Source organism: Heterocephalus glaber, unplaced genomic scaffold, assembly GCF_053883595.1.
Source record: "Heterocephalus glaber isolate CG9 unplaced genomic scaffold, H.glaber_assembly_v1.0 deba00001687, whole genome shotgun sequence".
NCBI lineage: Eukaryota > Metazoa > Chordata > Mammalia > Rodentia > Bathyergidae > Heterocephalus > Heterocephalus glaber.
Genome location: NW_028258412.1, coordinates 16,626,789 through 16,633,224, shown reverse-complemented (window position 1 = coordinate 16,633,224; position 6,436 = coordinate 16,626,789). Strand labels below are relative to the sequence as shown.

The 6,436-nt window shown below is 48.7% G+C and overlaps 1 long non-coding RNA gene across 1 annotated transcript; it reads right to left on the bottom strand.

Moving 5' to 3' along the window:
• Positions 1–1,450: 1,450 nt before the first annotated feature.
• LOC110348841 (uncharacterized) lies at positions 1,451–4,415 on the bottom strand. The gene is made up of 3 exons (XR_002394417.2): positions 4,098–4,415; positions 2,947–3,043; positions 1,451–1,640 (listed from the first exon to the last, which is right to left on the bottom strand). It is a non-coding gene; the product is annotated as an uncharacterized LOC110348841 (long non-coding RNA).
• Between the last annotated feature and the right edge of the window lie 2,021 nt (positions 4,416–6,436).

Genomic DNA, 6,436 nt, shown 5'->3' with positions numbered 1-6,436 from the left:
CCCTCTAGCTTCTACATCACAGGTAAGGGACGGAGTCCCAGGAGAGGCCTCAGAACACCGACTCCAGCTCCCTCAATCCAGAGGCGTCTGCTGGTTTGCCCATCACTGTCAAATTGGCACATTCCTCCTGCCCCTCAAAGCCCCGCATAAATGTGGGGCTGCCTTTTCTCCTCAGCAAGACACCGTCTTCCTCCTTTCATTCTCCTTCAGGAAGCCCGGCTGACCGCCTCTTGTCTCCTCCCACATCTCTCTAATAGAATTTGCCACACTGGCCTAGGTGAACTGATGGGTTGTGTAGTATTTCCCATCTCCTGTTCTCAGAGTCCCCGAGGGTGCCAGGCACACACAGACCCTGCCCATGAATGCAGGGATCGCTTTACAGGTTTTCCTAGCATAGATCACAAACACAGAAGCATAGGTGTGGATGGATGGATGGATGGATGGATGGGTGCATTTCCTCTTTACCAGAGCCATATTTCCTTCCAGGTGCTGGGAATTCTCCACACGTGGATTTAAAGAGAGAGAGTATTGCAGCAACTGAGATCTCAGACTCTGGACTCAGGCAACTTGATGGGGGGGGGTGGTCCCTAGCACTTGTCAAATGTCAGATTTGGCCGAGAAACTTGACCTCCCTGAGCATCAGATTAGGAATTATCGACCTGGCTTTTCAGGGTTCCCAAGAAGCTCAAATGAAACAATGCTTGCAAAGTGCGCAGCCACCAGCAGCAACAACAGTGACCGAAGCTGGATCTTGTTCACCAGGGAGCCTGAATTTGGTGGATGTGGCCACCAGGCAACAGGGAAAGAAATCACCTGCCATTCGCAGGGGAACAGCTCTGGTTTTGTCTTCCATGATCTACTGGATTAGATGGTTACACAACAAAAAGGAAAAGTTCCCTGCAATATGAATATAACCACTGGCAGATGACACTGGATCGAAATCTGGAAGACAATGAAAAGAATTTCTCATTTGCCTCCAACTTCCTGTGTCTCTACAGGAGGTCACCAGCTATAGCCATGAGACAGGTTAGTGATCCTGTGCCTTGTCATATAAACCACCTCATCATTTGCCTTCACAATCAAAAGGCAGGACTTCCACCTTCCTGGATGTTCTGCCCAAGAATAGTTTTTTGACTAAACATGGCATAAAGTGTCCCATCACCCCTACCTCTGCCGTCTTCCAAACTATACTTTCCCAAGCCTGAAATCCTAAGCAAAGGCAATTTTTGCCTGCTAAGAACTTTGACTCCAGACAGATAAAGTTTTAATCCATTTGGCTAGTTCCTGGCCATGAAATCTTGGAAAAGGCTCTTAACTACTCAATTTTCTTTTCCTCCCCTGTCCAGCAAGGAAACAATAGTGTCTGTGTTATAAGGTATCTGTGAAGACTGCCTGACATTTTTTGAGTGGTAGAATTTGATAGGCAATGTTATTAAACTCATTGGTTTTTTGTTTGTTTATTTGTTGTTTATTTTTTATTTTGTATTTTTTGGTTTTTTTGAGGCAGGGTCTCCCTTCATAGCCCAGGCTGGCCTCGAACTTGCGGTGATCCTCCTGCCTCAGCCTCCCGAGTGCTGGGATTACAGGCGTGTGCCACCATGCCCGGCAAACTCATTGTTTTCAAAAGAGGAAATAGGATGCTGAAAATATGACAAAAATGATATAATCAACCATGCAGATCTGCAAAATTGTAAAGATCTTTGTTGGATAAAGTACCTCATGTGTCATTCATATCTTTCTGTGTGAATGGCTGAAAAATGGACACCCCTCCTCCCCAAGCAATCTAGGGTCAAATCCCTGGAATCTGGACATGTGGTTTTATTTGGAGGAAGAATTTTGCAGGTGTAATTAAGTTAAGGACCTGAGGTGACATCATCTTGAATTAAGATCGGCTCTCAACCCAGTGACAAATGTCCTCGAAGAGAGAAGGGTCGAGGACAGACACCGGAGGTTATCTGAAGGCAGGCAGAGACCAGAAGAATGTAGCCCTAAGTAAGGGAAGTCACCAGAAGCTGGAAGAGACAGGGAAAGGTTTTCTCTGGAGCCTTTGGAGGGAGAACACCCCATCCCACACCATGAATCCAGACTGAGGATTGAGCCCAGAGCTTTACCAACTCAAGACATGCTCGGCCACTGAGCTGCATCTCCAATCACCACTTCTGTTGTTCTAAGCCATCTAGTTGGTGATCATTTGTACACAGCAGCCCCAGGAAAGTCACACACGCTGTGGGATCTTCCGTGGGGAATGCAATCCCTTGCCTACCCTGGGGCATTTCTGAGGATGAAGAAGACTCTGCAGAATTCTTGCCTGGAGATATTTTGGTAGAAGCCAGCATGGGGCCCTAACTGCTCGATCTGTAGGAGCAGACTTGGGTCCAAATTCTGGCTTCCCTTTCCATAGCTATGAGATCCTGAACAAGTGTCTCAGACTCTCCCAGCCTCTGTTTCCTCATAGGTAAAGCAAAGGTGGAACCATACTTCCCTTGGGAGAGAATGGGATGATTCAGAAGACATGTGATGCTCCTGGTATGCAGTGATTACTTAATGATTGGCTGGGTGATGGCAAACCCTCTGGGCAAATCCATTTAGCTCGTGACAAGCTGCCGCTGTGACTACAGAGGGTGCCGTGGCCAAGGGGGTGGGGGTGGGGGGATGACAGCAGCACAGTGGCCCGCATGGGTTCAATCCGTGGCCATGCCTGGGTGGCAGGAAAGGCCCCGTGTCTTGTGACATAGCCAGGCCTGCTGGTGGCTGCTTTATTGTTCTCGGGAAAGCCAACAGGGACAGAAAACTGGATCTGGGCTCCAGGCTCCCAAGGCATTTCTCCAACCTTCTCAAGGCAGCGACTTCTCAAGAAGCTGTGCTGACTGCATGGCCCCTCCTTCTCCCCCTTCCCAAGTAGGTCTGTGTTGAGGAGACTCTGCCGTCCGTGACTCTCCTACTTACTGGGTAGAAGGGGCACATCCTCTCCACTCAGTTAAAATGACATTTTCCCAAGAAGAGCAGGTCATATTTCAAACTGCAGTGCCATGGTATCAGAAGCCTGTAAAAGGGGGCATTTAACATCGTATTTATTTTGACTGGCAAAACAGGTCATGGCTGTAAAAGAAACAGCTCTTGGGAGTGAGGCAGCCTCCCCGACTCTGGGCTCACTCTTTCTCCCCACATGCACACTGTTTAAAGCATTCCAGAGCCGCTGCCAACTTTCCTGGCAGGGCTCTTATTTCTTTACATGTATGTTGCATTCCATCTGTGTAATGTGCGCGCTGTACTATTGGGAGATTCTGGCAAAGCCTGGCAAGGTGGCATGCGTGCTCGGGCTCGTTCTAAGTAAAATGGGGCATGGGGCGGAGAGGCATTGGGGAGATGGAAGAGGCCTGCTTCTCCTTAGGCTCAGGGGGCCTGGGCTTGCAAAGCCAAGAGGAGAGCTGCTTGGCAGTTTCTCTCCAGATGCAGTGGAGTCACGTGCCTGCCATTCCTGCGCTTCATCCTACCGGGAGAGGGTCTGGGGCACAGGTTTGCAGTTTCTGATATGCAGCCAGGAAAACAAAAGGGAAGGAAAAAGGTATCATCAGGAAAACGTACTCATACATGAATCTAGGGTTGACCTGGAAACATCTCCAGGCCTTGAACGCCAATGCCTGGATCCAGTAGTCCCAACACCTAAAGGAAAACCGAACTCCATCTTTACATTTGTCTCCAGAATCACCAAGGACTTGGTCGGTGGAGCTGAGGCAACATGCTGTGATTGGATCCAATTTCACCCCCTTGGCAGACAGGAAAGCCAGGTTTTACGCACTGCCAAAACATCTGGTGAATTCAGTTTTAAAAACTGTGCCAGTCCAGTGGGGTAGAAAACAAAGGCCTCTAGAAACAGTTGTTGTGTATTGAGTGACTAAAAATATCACGCCGGTTGACTAAAAAAGTTTGCTTTTCCACCGGCTCTTCAGAATGGGGAAATCGAGAATCTGGCAGAGAATTGGAAGATTACAAGGCTAAAAACCTAAAGGTTCCCACTTTCAAAAAAGCATGTGTACTTTCTGAGTCCAGCCAAGAGTGAGAACAGAATCGGCCTTTTCGGAGGGGGAATTACTCACCTGAATCAAAAGGGGATGGCATGGGGCAGGAACAAATAAGTTTCTGGCTTCTAATGAGAAACAGCCGCGTGCGGAATAAAATTAGTGTGGGTTGTGTAATCCCAGTTGGCCAGTTGTAAGAACAACGAGGAGGGAGGAGGAGTTTGGGGAACAGGCTTCACATGTGATTCAAGAGGTCCTGGAGCCCATCCTGACCCTCTGGGTTGGAATTTCTGACTCTCTCCTTCGCTTTGACTCAGAATAGGAAACCGTATCCTGACCGCGCATTTCTTTTTATAGAATTCAGCTTTCTCGCCAGCTTCCTCCAGAGCCTAAGATCATCCCTCACCATCTCTAAACAATACACCAATCACAGAGATGGAAGCGAGGTGCTGCACTGTCCTGGCTGCACCAAACATAACCCAGGCCCCGAGCAGAGGACAAACAAGGAGCACAGAGTTTGGCTTTTGTGCGAGGCCTGGTAAATACAACATGTTGTTACAGGTTGGAGAGCCGTCTGGCTCATCTTTGTACTTTCTCTCTTTCTCCCACTTCTTCTGGCTTGGATCTCGTCGCTCTGCCTTGACGTTGGCCAAGTTCACATTTCCCAGTTGCTGAATGGATAATGGACAGTTTGTGGGATAAGTAATAAGGCAGGGACAAGGAGCCGGGTGGCCAGGCACACACTACTGAAGCGATCAAATCCCCTCTGCCCGATGGGCCATCCACACACGTGCTGATAGGAATCAAGAAGGGTGAGAACAAAATGTCTTCATTCCCATTCATTCAGCTGCCTTTCTTGTGCTGGCGACAATCCCTGTGCTGCAGGACAACCCATGCCCCAGTCTAATCAGTTAGCGGAGGTCATTTCTTGCTTGTCAGGTACACCGGGGCCTGTGAGCCCAACGGGGACATTCATAGAATGTGAAGTGTTCGGTTGTCCCTCATTAAAAATGGATTTTGTTTTCAGTGCTTGCTTTGAGGACTGGAACAGTGAAGTTGGAAACTGTGCTTGTAATTGGGAGCAGGTCTCCTGCCAGATCCTAACAGCTTTAAGGGATATCCAGTTTTAGGTTTATAGTACTACATTCTGGCTCATTGAAATCGAATCTCAGTGTTGCCAGAATGCGTCATAAACTACAAAATTTGTACAAAAATATATTGACATAATGGCTCTGGAGCCTTCAGTCGGAGGGGTGGGGGAGCCCTCCGTCATCCCTGTCCGGATTGTTGTCCTTTCGGGTCACCTGGGACAATTATCATTCGCGGGATTCCAAGCCTGGTTGGACCAGTTTGCTCAGCTGCTTAGAACATGATGTCAAAGGGCTGAGGAGGCAGCCTCACCCTGTCCTGTAGTGACAGATGGCATCCCTACCTGGGCTATACCAGACAAAGGCTTAGGGATCAAACTCAGACCAATTGTTCCCATCTGCTGCTGGAATAAAGTCCCCCATGTCCTGCTGGCCTTGTGGTGCTCAGATCTGATTAGTCCACCCTCACAGGGCTCTGGACCCAGCTCATTTTCCAGACCTTCCAATGGACCACATTCCCTCCTGCCTCTAAGCTTCCGTTCATACTATTCCCTCTCCCAGGAGCCCCTCTCTCTCTTGGCTACTTCCAGCTCCTCATTCAGTACTCAATTTATAGGCTGATTTTTCTTTTTTGGGGTGGAGCTACTGGGTATTCAACCCAGGGCCTTTACACTGAACTACATCCTCAGCACTTTTTATAAAAAATTTTTAAATGGTGAGACAGGGTCTCCCTAGGTTGCCCAGGCTGGCCCTGAACTTGTGATCCTCCTTCCTCAGCCTCTGAGAGTGCTGGGATTATAGGTGTGAACCGCCACATCCGGCTTTAGCCTGATTTTCATGGAAATCTTCCCTGACCCCAGGGACTGGCTCCCACTGTGGCATTTATCAAAATTGTCACTTCAAACTTCTGTTTATGTCATATGGGGCCAGTGCTCCTGAGACTATACCTGTGGGCACGAATCCCTTGGGTTTGTTAAAATGCAAGTTCAGAGTCAGCAGGTCCAGGGAGCGGCCTGACACTCTGCATTTCTAACCAGCTCCAGGGGAGGCTGGGTCTGAGAGTTCTACAGGCCATGTTCTACGGAGCAATAGCACTGACCTTTCTCAGTCACAGTTCTGGGGAAGAATAAAGCCTGGCAGAAAGTGAGTTGAGCTACTATTTTCTCCGTTTCCCCAAGGACAGTGGGTAGGTGTCCTGTGCACTGTAGGATAATTAGCAGTATCCCTGACCTCTTTGTATCAGGGATGCCAGTACCATCATCCCTTCGTTGTGACAACCAAAAATGTCTCCAGACCTTGTCCAAGTTTCCTGGTGCAAAACAGCGCCCC